General features: G+C 43.9%; 1 protein-coding gene across 2 annotated transcripts in view; it reads left to right on the top strand.

The window, feature by feature from the left end:
• Positions 1–1200: 1200 nt before the first annotated feature.
• AP1G1 (adaptor related protein complex 1 subunit gamma 1) overlaps positions 1201–13958 on the top strand; it is a 51709-nt gene continuing 38951 nt past the window's right edge. Inside the window, exon 1 of one of the 2 annotated variants that reach the window (XM_056360590.1) lies at positions 1201–1344. The gene's annotated coding sequence lies outside the window, so the exon portion shown is untranslated. Of the gene's footprint in view, positions 1345–3802; positions 3844–13958 lie in introns of those variants that run through there. The other variant, XM_056360592.1, reaches the window with a different exon arrangement.

Here is a 13958-nt window from a genome sequence, read left to right as displayed (position 1 = left end):
GCAACCTGCCGCGCCCCGCGGCGCCGCCCCCGGGGCCCAGGCTAGCCCCTGGGCGGTGATACCGGCCGGCACTGCTCTTCGGCGGGGAGGGCGTGCTGCTGGGCCGGCCGGAGGGGCGGGGCGCCGCCGGGGGCGCAGGCTTCCACCGAGACCTCGGCCCGGGCGGGCGGATCGGCTGCGGGGGAGCGAGCTCCTGCGGGGAAAGGCCGTGCCCAGTCCCCAGCCGCAAAGGCCGAGCCGTCCCGGGGCGCCTGCCGCGCCCGGCGCCTCAGGCCGGGCAGCCGGCCCGGTTCTCACTGCGGGGGGCCGGTGGTGGAGGAGCTCCTGCCCCACCGCCCTCTGCGCAGCCCTTCCACCTTCTGCCTAAACGTACCCCTCGCCCTGCCTCGCACCCGGCGCCCTTGCTTGTCTTGGTGCCGCCAGCAAGCTCCTACGAGTGCGCGGCTTCTCGTTGTTCATCGGTTTGTGATGTGATAGAAGATCCTGGCAAGCACGAGAAGTTGCCCGGAGCGGGGCCTCGCCAGTTCCCGTTCCCCATCACACGTCAAAGTCTCTCCCACCCCGAACTCCGGGACTCGGGCTCGAGCGGCTGCGCCCCTTACGCCCGAGCACCGCCCGCCCCGCGTGACCCCTCACACGGGTCTGGGGTCTCCCCCCCGCCGCTGGCAAACAAGCCCGGGCCGCTCCTCTGGTGCCGCTGCCAGCACACGGCCATGTCCGCCGCAGGGCTGGTCTCAGAACAACGTCCTCGCACATCTATAGATCAGACACTGCTTCGTGCCTGCTGCCGCCTCCGAGGCGTGGAGCCGAGCCTCTGATGTCAGGGAAGCGTGACGCTGTCCCCGGTGTCACTAGCGGACGCTTAAGGAGCGCAGGGGGGCTGACAGCAGCCTCCCCGCGGGAAACGCCGCGGGCCTCCACCCGGCAGATGGGCCCCGGAACGCTAGTTGCGGGCGACGCGACCCGGCCGGCCTCGCCGCGGGACAGCGCGCGTCGTGACACCGCCCCCGCGTGACGTCATCACTGACTGCCACGGTAGTGACGGTCGGCTTCTCGCAAGGCCGACCTCGCGGATGCTTCCGCCATGAAAAATAGTGCGAGCTGTCTTTTCCGCCTCGCCGCCGCCGATGCCGCACCGTTCCCCCGCTGCCCCTTCTGAGGCTGACGCTCCGCTCTGCGCCCCCCCCTCCGCCTCCCCGCGGCTGGTAGTGAACGGCAGGCCTAGAGGAGAGCGCCAGCGTGCGGATCCCTCCGCCTGCGGTATCGGTGCTGCGGCCGCGCTGTCGCCATTTTGAATGCCTGGCTCCTGCCGCTGCTGCTTCCTCTGCTCCAGGGACCGGCCCGGTGAGTGCGTCTGTGGCGCCCTCCGCCCCCGTCTGCCCCCGCGCCGGTGTTCGCCGCTCGCCTGCTCCCCTCACCGCGCCGCTGGCCGGGCTGGACGTGCGCTGCCGCGGCCCGTGAGTTCCCGGCCGCCCGGGGCCCCCGCATGCCCGTGCTGGCGCTCCTGCCCGCCATCGAGCCCCGCGGCCGGGCCGCCACAGCGCCAGGGGCACTAGTGCCGGCGGCAGCCGCCCGGTGCCCACCCGCGGCCCAGCCACCGCGGCCCGTGCCCCCCGCCTCCGCCGGGCCTGGCTCAGACTCTGCTCTGCGCTCTCGGGCCGGCTCCCGTCTCCAGCGGCGCAGCGGAGCGCCCCGGAGGGGCTCCGGCTTCTACCCGCTGGGCAGGAGCTGCTGGCAGGGCCCCGCCGCCACCGGGCCCCGGGTGGTGCCGCCTCCCGGCGGGAGAGCGTGGGCCTGCGGGAGTTCTGTCAGCGTGGAGCAGAGGGACCTGGGCCGTGCCGGAGGTCCTCGGCGCCTTGGGAGCCCAGCCCTCCGTGCTCTCTCCCTGCTTGCGCCGCGCAGCTGCTCCGGGCCTTGGCTGGCATCTCTCGTACTTGCCGCGTTTGCGTGTTGTTCCGCCGTTCCACGGCTTTCGGTGGAAGCGCAAACTGATCTCTGGGCAAAGGCATTTGCAGGGTTTGTGTTAGCCGTAGACGCTGTGAGAATCGGTCTGTGAGGACAGTTTCAAGTCCCTTCTTCGGGATTGGTCGAGTTCTCTCTTTTTTTTTCCTTCTCACAAGCTATAAGACAAATCATAAGTTTTTTTTATAGTAAGCATTGTTTGTAAAGTTGGAAGCTGGAACAGTTGTGTGGTTTACTACATTGTAAATGATGCTTACAAATGTTTAGTAGAGTATTATAGTTTCTGATGCTTGATATGTTAATGGAACAGTATGGAATTCCAGTGGAACGCCTTTGGAAGGGTGACACTTCACGTGCGTGACCAGAAGGTGTGTTTGACTTATACTTGCTTAAAGTAATATATCTGTGTATTTTCCCCTGCATAGTGCCGCTAGCATCTTACCTTTAAAATGGCAGAGATTTTTGTGTTGTTAACTTTTCTTTTACTTTTTCCCGTTCTGCTTCTGTGTGATAGTGCATGGCTGGTATTTCTGTGCCAGTTTTCTCCACCCCTTTTCTACACTATACTTGTTATTTTTTCCTTTGTTTATTTGCATGTCCTGTTCTATTGCCATATCCTTTCTTTTGCCTACTTATGTGCATGCTGGTATTTGGCACAGGATTTGAAAACTTTATTGGGTACCTGAGAACACAGTGAAGGTGAGAATATTTTTTGGTTTTTTTTCTGAGGGGTTCAGTGTGAATCCCTCATTTCTTCCATGGTGGGAAAAAGAGGGGAAGGTATTTAAATTCCTGTGAGCTGAGAAGGGAAAAGCAAGTCTGGGGTAATTGTTTTGTGAAGGGATCTTGCTATTCTGTCTCTAGTATGTAAGATAACTTTCAGATTTCCTCCTTCTTTGATAAAAAAGCATTTAATTTTTTTTCCCCCTGAAGGTGGTATGATAGGAATGAAGGGTTCGTGCAGTACTTTTGTTGCAGTGTCCCAGTGAGAGAATAAGGGATACCAAAATGTTCTGATTCTTGATAGCTCGTTTGTATGCAGAGTTTTGCAATGGCATAATTGTAAACTAAAATGAGGTCAGTAAGTTTGTCAGGCGATTGTGTAAAAAGGTTGTGAACAGCGGCAAAGGAACTGAAGTTGCCTGTTCTTAGGCACGCAGGTAGAGTGCACTGGTTATTGCAGTTCAGATTTGGAAAGTCACCTTTTAAAGTATAAGAGCTCATAAAAATCTTAACTGCTTCTAAAGTTGATGGCACTTATTCAGTAAAGCTTCTTGTGCCTCTTTAGTATGTATATTTGTTTTTATTTTTGAGTTGGCAATGTATATAACTTCAGGAGATGGGCTGTTTAATTTCTTTGTATTTTTCAATAACGGCAACCTCTTCTGATGGAAAGTGATGTTAATTTATTCTAGATGATACTTAGCTATTATCTGTGAAAAAGGATCTGGGCTGCCTTGGTAGCAGTATTTCTTCATTGGATGAGGGTTTTGGCATTAATAAGTGAGTATATGATGAGGCTCTAACTTGAAAAACAGAGTTAGGGTAATGTGAGTACAAGTGAATCTGCTAATAGCATAAGTAGTAGTATTAGCCTTTATCTGCTGTTCGACAGAGATGCTGTAGGTAAAATCTAACATTAGAACTTCCTAGGGCAGAGCTGAAGTTACTTGGTATATTGTAAAGTTTATATTAATGAATGTAAAAATGTGTTGTCTTGTCTTTCATCTGGCATTAACCAAGGTAAAGAAAGGTGCAGAGGTTTTTGTCACAAAGCAGTAGCTAATTATATTTTTTTTTATTAACTCTGCAGGCAAGTGAACGGGAAGTAAAATAACGAGATGACCTTACAGATCAAAATAGTTAGAAAACTAGAAGCAGGTGAGAAATACAAAGGTAATGTAGGTTAGTAGTGATTGAAGTATAGAACCAGAAGCCAGCAAATGTGGCATTCTGATCTCATTTGTTATACTGATCTGCTATGTAGGTGTGCTTGCTCTTCCAATGATTCATTTGTTAACTTCTAAAAAAAAAGAGAAATATTTGTTTTCTTTGACAAGTGTTGAGGTTAATATTTGTAATGGCTGTTGAAGCCAGTTCAGGAGTTGTTTGCTTTGGTGTATGTGTTGTTATGCAGCAATGGGAACCTCATCAAAAGCACTTACCTGGTCTCACTGACTTCTGTTGTTGGGCTGTAACCATAGGAAGTAAAGAAAAGAGAGGTAGGGGTGCATTCAGTTCCACAGGCTTGTGGGATCTGTTCAGACTGAAAGTCTTCAAGAACAGTGTAACATCCCTGGTCACTATCCTGTCTCCTCTCTTGTCCTCTCAGCTTGAGCAGCCTGGTGGCGTGCATCTTGAATAGTCTTGTGCTACATTTCTAATTTAATGAATGTAACTGGAAATGGGATCATTGCTGCTTCTGAGACTTTTTTTTTTTAGCTCTTGGTTTGGGGCATTTTTTTCCTTTACTTAACCTCTTCCCCCCTCATAGTGCCTTTGTATAATGCAGAATGTAACATTGATGCCATTTATTATCACCCTGTATTTTGAAGCCCCCTGCTGCCTTAACTTTTTTTTGTTTTCTGATGTTACTTTCTACTTCCTAGTTCTCTGTTGTGTTAAATAGCTTTTTCTCAGGAGAGATTTTTTTCTCCACTTGGAATGGTGTATGGGTGGTTGCTTTTTCACTCAACTCTTTTGTGTTGGCCTTTGCCCTTCTTTGCCCTTGTTGGTGATGATGGTGCTCCTTGCTTAGGTGTTTACTGTTTTCTGTATAAATATTGATAGTGCTAAGCTATGTACCAATGTCTCTGCCTTTTTGTTTACAGCTTCATTTCTTTTTGCAGTGTGTATTTCTTCCTTTACTGCAAATATGTCTGTCTTTTCCCCCAAGTATCTGACAGAAGTGGGGAGGCCCACTAATAGTAGTATGGAGTTGAGGCTATCGATACCTTGTAGTTAACCATGGCAGTTACTCCTTCTGTGTATTCCAGATGTGTCTTCTGCTTTTGTGCGCAGGAGGCTCGAATCAGTGACATTGAAGCAAGCAGGGGAGTTCTGCTACTGCTTTCAGTTGGGAGTTGGGTCAGGCTTTAATTATGTAACTTCCTAAAAGCTGTTTTTGCTTGAGGAATGTGGTTACTTATGTGTGTATTGGGGTGGAGCAACTTAAGTTGTGTATTTTAGAAGTTTGAAAACGTAAGCTTCTTTAGTCTTGGGTTGCTGTCTAAGATGAACAAAGTTCAGAAATACTATTTACAGGAAGAGCTATAACTGGGTGTGTATCTTGAATTGAAAATTCAGACAATTTTCCCAAACAGTGAAGCCCTTCTGTGAAAAATTCCATGAGCTTTGCTGGGTTTTTATGTCTTAATGTTTACAGAATTTAAGGCTAAATAATAATGGAATTTTAAAACTTGTCCAATCACATAGTAATTTGTCCTAAACAAGTTGTTCAACTTTTTTTTTAAGTTACTTCATTAATATATTGAAAAAGTGGTGTGAGGTGGGTGTTGATGGGTTTTTTTGACATAAGCTAACATTTCTAAATAGTTTCCAAAGGGAAGGATTTCAAATCAATTGCACGTTTAAGGCTAGTAAGTTCTTTAGTCTTTACGCTGCAATTCCTGAGAGAGAAATATAGCTCCGCTGAAGTAAAACTTAAGCATTTTACGTGTGGGTTTTGGCAATATTAGTTGCTTCTTGTAAATACAAAAAGTTATTTGGTGAACAATCGTATTTGTATTCTAAGAGAGACTTCTAGTAAGGTTCTATACTTAAATATTTTGGGCATAAGAGTGTATTGAATGAAATCTGTAAGTTTGAAATATGAGAAGCTTAACTAGTAAAAGACTGTAAAAGGTGAGAAAGTTATTTAGAAGCATAACTTAGATGAAAACAGAATGTTTTAATATAGCACAATTTTTGTTTTCTTCATAGTTTTTTTTTCACTTATGGGTAGTTTACCAGGAGTGAGTTGCATAAAGAAAGAATACCTTTTCCTGTTGGTCCAAGGGAAGAATTAATGAATAGCAGAGGTAGGAGAATTATTGAGCTAACACCTTTCGTGCAATCCAGAGACTAGGAAAAAAGGTGGAATTCTTTATTTTTTTAAAAGGAATTTAGACAGCAGCCACCGATACCACTGGAACTAATCTGAGGTATCTAATTCTTTCTGAAGCTTTGATCTTGATAGTAGGCTACTCTAACAAGCAAGGCCTTCAAAATGAGAAGGGGAAGCAGACTTGATGAAGTAGAAGAATTCTGCGTTTACTCCTACCAGTAAATATTAGCGGGTAGGCTCTTTCCAGGTAGTAGAGGATCACTCCTGATTTCTAGAGCTTGTAGTTTGCGAAGAAATGGCATAGAGAAACTGCTGCTGTAAACAAAATGAGGAAAGAGGTAACTACTTTTGAAAATTGCCTTGTCATTTATGTTAATGTGCAAAGAATAAAAACATATGCCTGTACTGGTGAAAAATGCTAACTGGTTCTGAAGAACAAGACTTGCTACTTTGAAGGAAGTTATAAGCAGCGTTTAGACAGTGAAATTTAAACTTCAGGTCTGTTATTACTAGATGATATGGTGGTTCCCTCTCTGTTAGTTATCTTCTTTAGTGAAGTGTGTGTGGTTGTGTATCAAGTCCCAGTAAGATTTTGATACCATAACTGTTTTGACTGCTTTGGCAGAGCCATGCTATGGTTACTCTGCATATTGTCCATACTCTGTTTATACGATCAGGAAAATCATAAATACTTGCCAATAAATCATCTTCTAGGGCTTGCTGGAGCCCTTTCCATTCTTTGTGTCTTTTATTGTGCTGTGGCTTCCTAGAGTGACAGCTCTGTATCCATGGAGGACATGAGCCCTTGTGCCCGTCTTGCAATTACAGCTTGTCGTTGTGCTCAATGAGTCTAGTCTCCACTCATGGATTGCTTGGCAGCACGTGTGTGGAAAAATGTTTGTTTCATGATGTTCTGCAATCTGTCAGAATCCTAGAAAATTAATACATAAGTATGGCTGAGAGCTGATTTAATTAACTAAGGGGGGGGGCAGGGCACTTCTTATGTGTGTATAACCACTAGAAAGGAACAAGAAGAGTGGAGTTGTTGCTGTCTTCTTTCAGTTAGCAGTGTGTTGGTTTTTTTTCTTCGTCTGTACATCTGCAAGCACATACTGGTTTGAACTACATCATATGAAGTGGTTGCTGTCTTGTGTGAATTAATATTTTCCATCACCTCTTTTGCCTGTTTTTTCACCAAGTCTGCAAAATGCATGCTTCTGGTCCGCCATCGTGCCACTTCTAGTCATGGCATTGTGAGCTTACTGGTTAAGTTACGGCATGCCTGTGGAGAGGAGTCATCCCGAGGAACATGGGGTCATCCAGGAAGTGGTGTGAATGCCTTCCTGAGTATGAAAATATGTGGACCTCGGGGGGTGAGAGTGAGACTGAGGTTCTGAGTGACTTGATAACAACGTTGTGATAGGTGCACAAAACCTGGTTTGTTAGCTTGGATGGCTTGGATGTAGGTTTATTAGCTTTCCTGACCCATACAAGCTATGGATCTTTGCCTGATGACCAAGGAACACATGATGCTAATCTTAGAGCTCTGGGAGAGACTAACAGGCAGGATGTGAAACACAAGTGCTCAGACATCCCCAGCTCCTTCATTTAGATGTTTGAGCTGCACATGCAGCTGTGTTTTTTCAATTAAGTGGTAATAATCTACGCCGGCAGTCCCTGCTGGCTTGGCTTCTCCCAGTTTTGTAGTTATTTAGTCAGTAAACTTCTGTCTGTCAATACCATCTTAATGCTTGTCACCTGATGTAGTCAGTGATCTAAGAGCTGCAATTAAAGTTTTTGTAGGCAACACATGGCTCTTCAGTTGTATGTGTTCTGCATGTGCCTCTAGTAGGAGTAGTAGGAAGCCATTCTATGCATTGTAGTGAAACTGGCCATGTTTGTTTCACCTTGCTGCTGCTTGTGATAATGCTGCAGCAACAGAGGCATTTAAACTATTGTGCCTGCAGAGTCCCAGGGCAGCCTGTATTATCTGTGACGTATAGGTGGGAACTGAGACAACAAGCTGGTCTAGGAGAACTGATTTGCTGGTGGTTATGTGGAAGGTATGTCTGACTGTCTTTCAGATGTGCCACAGTTTCTGAGAGATCGACTGAAAAAGGAAGAACTGCTTAATATTTTTTGAAGGGTTTTTTTATGTTCCTAAACTTCTTGATCTTTCTTCCTGTCTTTATTCTTCTCAATTGATGTTCATAATTCTTTTCTCAGTACCTCAGCATGGATGGGATGCATTAATTTTTTTCTTACTAAATACTCTGGTGACACCTAAAGACCACGTGCCTGGGATAGAACTCTGTTTTGTTGGTATATGTGATACATGGCAGAGAGATATGCTAGAAGTCTGACAGATAACCAAATGTGTAAAAAAAAAAAACAAAAACAAAACAACAACAAAAAAACCCCAAAACCAAAAAAAAACCCAACAGATTAATAGGGGGGGAAAAAAAGAAAAATTATTGTTGCTTACATCAGTGCTTGTGGATATGTGCATGTGGAAAAACTGAGATTCTCATGTTGAAATCTGTGAGAAATACTCCCAAATTGAAATATCACAAGAACTCTTGGAACAGATAGGTAAAATTAGTAATAAATTGCCAATAGAAAGGGAAATTTACCAGTATCTCTGAAGGAACACAACATTGTTCAACTTGTAAATAAAGTATTGATTAAGAGTGACATACCAGATTTACAACAAGAGTATAGGTGATGGTTTGAGTGATGCCAAGGACCTGGGAACTGTGTGGTTCTTGACAAGTTCTCAGTAAATGTATAAAGGTTGTCTGCATTATAGAACTGTTGGATTTTTCAGAAATCTTGACAGAGCCTTTAACCAAAAGCTTTTGTTGTGTTGTAGCACAGTTTTTCAAGGGAGGTCTTACTGTGAATTAATAGCTAGCTAAGGAGGAAACAAAAGTGACCAGACAATGATAGAAAATCTGTCTGGTTTTGTAATAGGAAGTGGTTATTGAGAGGCACTCTGTGAAACTGTGCCGTTAGGCGTGTTCATAAAGTGATCTGGAGAAGAGGGAATAGTGAGGTGACTGTTTCATCCTAAAGCTGTGAAAGGATATTGTGATACTAAGGAAGAATGCATTAAGAATGTAAAACAAATTCATTGTCAATAAATGCAAAGCAGTGCCTATGCTGGAAGGAAATTACTGCGAAGGTACATGCATAGTGAAAGGCTCTAAATAAGTTGTCACCCAAGTCAGAGGCCTTAGAGCTCTCTGTAGGATCTTTATACAAAATGCCAACTTAACAGTAGCCAAACAGGTGAAGCAACTTCAAACATTTTTAACATTCTAAGAGCAAAGAAAAAAATTCTCTTTTATGTGGACTTGTGCATCTGCTGCTTGAGTACTTTTTATAGGTCTACTCTTTGTTTTTGAAGAAAGAAAAAAAAATTCTGAGAGGTGCAGAGTCATATGAAGGAATTGCACAATGTTGTGCAATGGCTCCATACAGGAAGAGATTGGAGTAGGACTCTGCTGCCTGGAAAGGGAGGTGGCTGAATGGTAGATACAATTAAAGGCTGTAAAATTATAGATGGCATAAAATTAGTTAATAGGTGATTAGTACTTCCTTTCTCATGGTGTAAGAACTTTGTTTAGTATCCATTACTTGGTCAGACAGCAGGTTTAAAGCAAAAGGAATTTTTAAATAGAATTTTTAGTTAATTATCACCATGGGTATGAATGGGATAAACATTGGATGCTTTCAAAAATTGATTAGGTAATTCCATAGGTCTGTAGAGAGGTGCTATGTGGAAAGGTACTGTCTGTAGTTCAGGAAGTCCCTTAAGTTGCAGCAAACCTTGGAAGCAGGGAAGGTATCACGGAGATGTATTTTCTCTGTTAATTCCCCTATATACCCGCTGCTTCCCATCCTGAGACTGGATACTGCGTTAGATCAGGTTTGTGCCTTACTGGGCATGGCGGCTGCATGTTCTCTGCAGTTTCCCATTTATGCCCTGCACCGCATCAGTACAGGGCAACAGATAGCTCATCATGCCATCTGTTAGTGGGAAAACGCTCACCACATTGCTGAAACTGTTTGGGTATATGTGTATTTTGTGGTGTGAATAGTGATACTTGACAGAAAATCAGGAGGAATTATGCAGAATATGCCAGCAGACCATTAATGGGATACAGTAGACACTGGAATACTTGGTAGTAAGTTCATGTTAATCTGTTCTGGAATGTTTCTGAATTTGAGTGTTCTCATGTCGCAAGTTTCTTCACACCTGCAAACTTAAATTTACTTGAAATGTTGGAAGATTAAAAACAAGATGAGATTTCCAGTGTGTTAGTGTGCAGAAGAATCGTAAAGTTGCTGAAGGAAGAAATCAGGTACCTGGTATAAGAATTGCTTGGTCGTAAGAGAACGCTTTCTTGTGGAAGGGGGGGAAGAAAAGCCACCCTGATGCATTGCATGAGAATTACTATAGCACTGAAATGCTGGTAGTGTGTACAAGAAAGAAGCTCAAGCCCCAGGAATAAGCATGTGAAGTGATTTGTGAGGGTGTGAGGGGGAGACATTATTTTATATAAATGAGTGTGAAAGTTTTTTTTTTTTAGGGAAGAATTGAAAGCAAAGGTGTATTTTTAAAAAAGCAGAATGATTTAATATTGACTTAAAAAAATAAAAGAAGACTGAGTATGGAGTTGCACCACAAGGATGGAAGTTCTGAATGTTGGAAAGTAAATCATAGCTTTGTCTTTTGCCCATCAGAGCAATTCTGAATTGTTCTACCCTTATCAGGCAGGAAGCCTGTGTCATACACAGTTGCTCTTAGGAAGTAGTTCAGGTTGGACTGTGTCTGTAGTAACTGCGCATTAGTGTGTTACACAGATGAAAAGAGGAGGTAGCCTCATAATTTGGCTATCATCTGATTATGAGTCTTGTTCTTCAGTTCTTTGCTTTGTGAAATGCTGCTTTCTGCTTGCTTTCCTGTGGTTGTCATGTGAGGAGGAAAAATAATCTTTACAGTGTGACTTGCTGATTATTTATGCAGTGACATTTGTGAATACAGACTGTTAGTTTTGTTCAGTGGCTGAGTGATGTTTGGGTGAAATCATATTAGATCTTGTTGTTTTCATTTTACTTGCCTTCTCAGTGAAGTAGGAAGTCCTACCTAAACACTAGAGAAGGTTGCAAAATAAATGTTAACAAAAAGCTGCACTTAGAACATACGGTAACTTTGTTCAGTGCTGTTTTCCCATTGACTAAAACAATTTAGGTGGTCTGTCCTTTTACTTTCTGTTGTCCAGGGTCAAACTTAACATGCTGAAGTCTTCTATGGGCATACCTACAGAATGATTTGGTCCCATGGCAAGGAAAGCAGTGTGATCATACAAGTCACAAGCTGAAGTTATCAGTCTTTCAGTCGTTTGTAAACCCTTCAAATATAGAGTAGGAGCAAAAGAACCTGTGATACCAAATCAAGTTGCTGCCAAACTTCAGTTTGTTTGCAGACTATGTATTGGTGTTTCAGAAAGTTTCCAAAGAATTCTTTCTTTAAAATAAAAAGTGTCAGTCATGGTTTTGACTTGTAACTTTGATAGCCACTGCCTATCTTCTCAGGAACCAGTAGGGTTTTAGATCAACTTAACTAGGGTGCAGAACCATAGCCTAAGTGTGGTTTACTGCTGGAGGGAATGCTTTGCCTCTTTCCCACTCTCTCGGGTCTCCCAAAGCTGTATGTTCTTGCTGTTGCTTTTGTGTCTGCACAAGCCAAACTGATGTGTCTGAAGACTGCTCATCGGAGGAAAAGCAGCAAGCTGGTTTTCAGATCTACAGGTTGCCTCGTGGTGCATTTTTCCAGGAATGCCAATGTCAGCACAATGGAAGGACAAGAACCACTTGTTTCAGCATGAGCCTGCACATGGGTGATCTTAGTGATTGTGAACTTACTGCCTATAGACTGCAGAGGAATATTCGTGCAGTAGTGTGCTTTTATTTTTTTAACTTCCCAGTTTTCCAGCAGGAGTGTGGCTTATCAACATTAGTTTAGAACCAAGTGATATATATGTGTATGCGTGTAGTAGGTGAGTCCAGGCTTAAAAATTAGGAACCTCAAGCAGACTGTTGCCACCCAGGAAAGATTTTTGGGTTTATGATACTGTTATGTGAAAAGCACAAGCTGAGCACTTTGTAGCAATCAGAACCCCAAAATGAGTGTTACCAATTATTGGGGAAATAATAGGGAGCAAAATAGAAGGCATTTTAAACAAATAAATCAATGGCACATCTACCTCTTTAAATGCTGTGTGTAGCATTTTGCTTCTCTCCCCCTTCAGAAAGGACACAGAATTGTAGAATGTGCATGCAAGGCAACAAAGGTAACGGTCATTGAAGGGCTTGAACGTGAGGCTGCATTTTTTTGGACTGGGGAGGATGAGGGAGGGATAACGGTGAAAGTGTGTAGAATGTTTGGGAGCATCGGTGGAAACAAGCAGTTGGAAATGCAGAACAGAAGTAGCAGCAAGGTCTCCATATGGCATGCAGTGAAGCTGTGGAACTCAAGTTGTGTCCTGCAGAGTGCTGTTGATTCGAGAAGTTTACTTTGGTTCCAGATAAAATCAGAGTGGGGTTTTTTTTTTCTGTCTCTGGAAGTTCGTGGGCTACCAATTGTTGAAGATTGCATTCTGAAGAGGTATTGCTGCTACATGCTTGCCCTGTTGGTACACTCTTCCCTAGGCACTTGCCCTTGTCAGAGAGTACTGAACAGGCTGGAGCTTTGATCAGATGTGGTATGGCCATTTCTGATCTGCCTTCTGCCTTTTTTGCCCAGTTAGGACAGTGAAAGTTTGGCAGATCATGTTCTTAATGTAACTTTGTAGTTTAAGTTGAAGACTGCTAGGGAAATAAAGGGTCAACTTGAATTAATTAAGAATAGTTTTTATAGGAGATAGAGACCACTTCCAGTACGACAGAATAGAAACGTGAACTAAAGCAAATGATGTTACAAGAATTCATAGAATTTGGGAGGAGGCTGTGTACCACCTTACTGCAGAATAAATTCCTGGGTAGACAAGCTTTGTGCCTGAAGTTTATTCAGTTTCAGCTCTGAAAGCAGACTAAGGATAATCTTAGCAAACAAGTTTTGGGGATACATAGTAGGGTATAATTAGCAGCATGTTAGCAAGTCACGGGTGATAGCACACAGTTAATCTGTTTGTCCCTTTTCACTAAGTAAATTACCACAGAGTAAAGCAATACAACCAGACAACAGCCAGGAAACAACCAGACAGTAGCTAGGAAACAGCTAGTATGTGCTATATTGGAACTCTAGCTTTCAATAATTAACTCTTGCCTGGTTACCTTCATTTTATATGCCATTTAAATCCATGGGTTTTAGTTGTTTTCCTCCCTCTTTTTTTAATAGTTCTGAGTTGATCATTCTGAAATTTCCCAAGCAAGCTATTCATCACAGGCAGGATTTTAGAAAGGTGTTTTGCTCTTTCAGGGTAGGAAAAGGATTTCATTATGCATGGATAGGGGCAGTGTGGCAGGAAATGGATAGAATTAAACTACTTTTTATTTGAGGAGCTTTGAAACCTTAATCTTCTGGGTGACTTCCTGTATGAGTGCTGGGGAGTTGTCTTTTATTTCGAGGATGTGTATTTTGTTGCACTGGTGAAAATAGTCTTCCACTTTGGCCAGATAATGCTTGCAAAAGTGATTTGTACATGCTTCTTCGAGACTTGCTTTTCAGCATCTGAAATCTCCAGAGACTCTGTACAATAGCTGTGGGTCAGTGTACTGCTCCTAGTGCTCTGCAGCATTTTCGTGTTCTGTTTGCCATGGTACTACAATCTTAACTTGCTCCTGGCAGAGCACACTTCTACCACTGTCACTTGTACTTTTAGCTGAAGAGCAAAGGTCTGCATTAAGGCTTTAAAGAGTCCAT

Source organism: Falco biarmicus, chromosome 15 (genome assembly GCF_023638135.1).
Source record: "Falco biarmicus isolate bFalBia1 chromosome 15, bFalBia1.pri, whole genome shotgun sequence".
NCBI lineage: Eukaryota > Metazoa > Chordata > Aves > Falconiformes > Falconidae > Falco > Falco biarmicus.
Note: the sequence above shows the minus strand (reverse complement) of the source record. Positions and strands in the feature narration are given on the sequence as shown.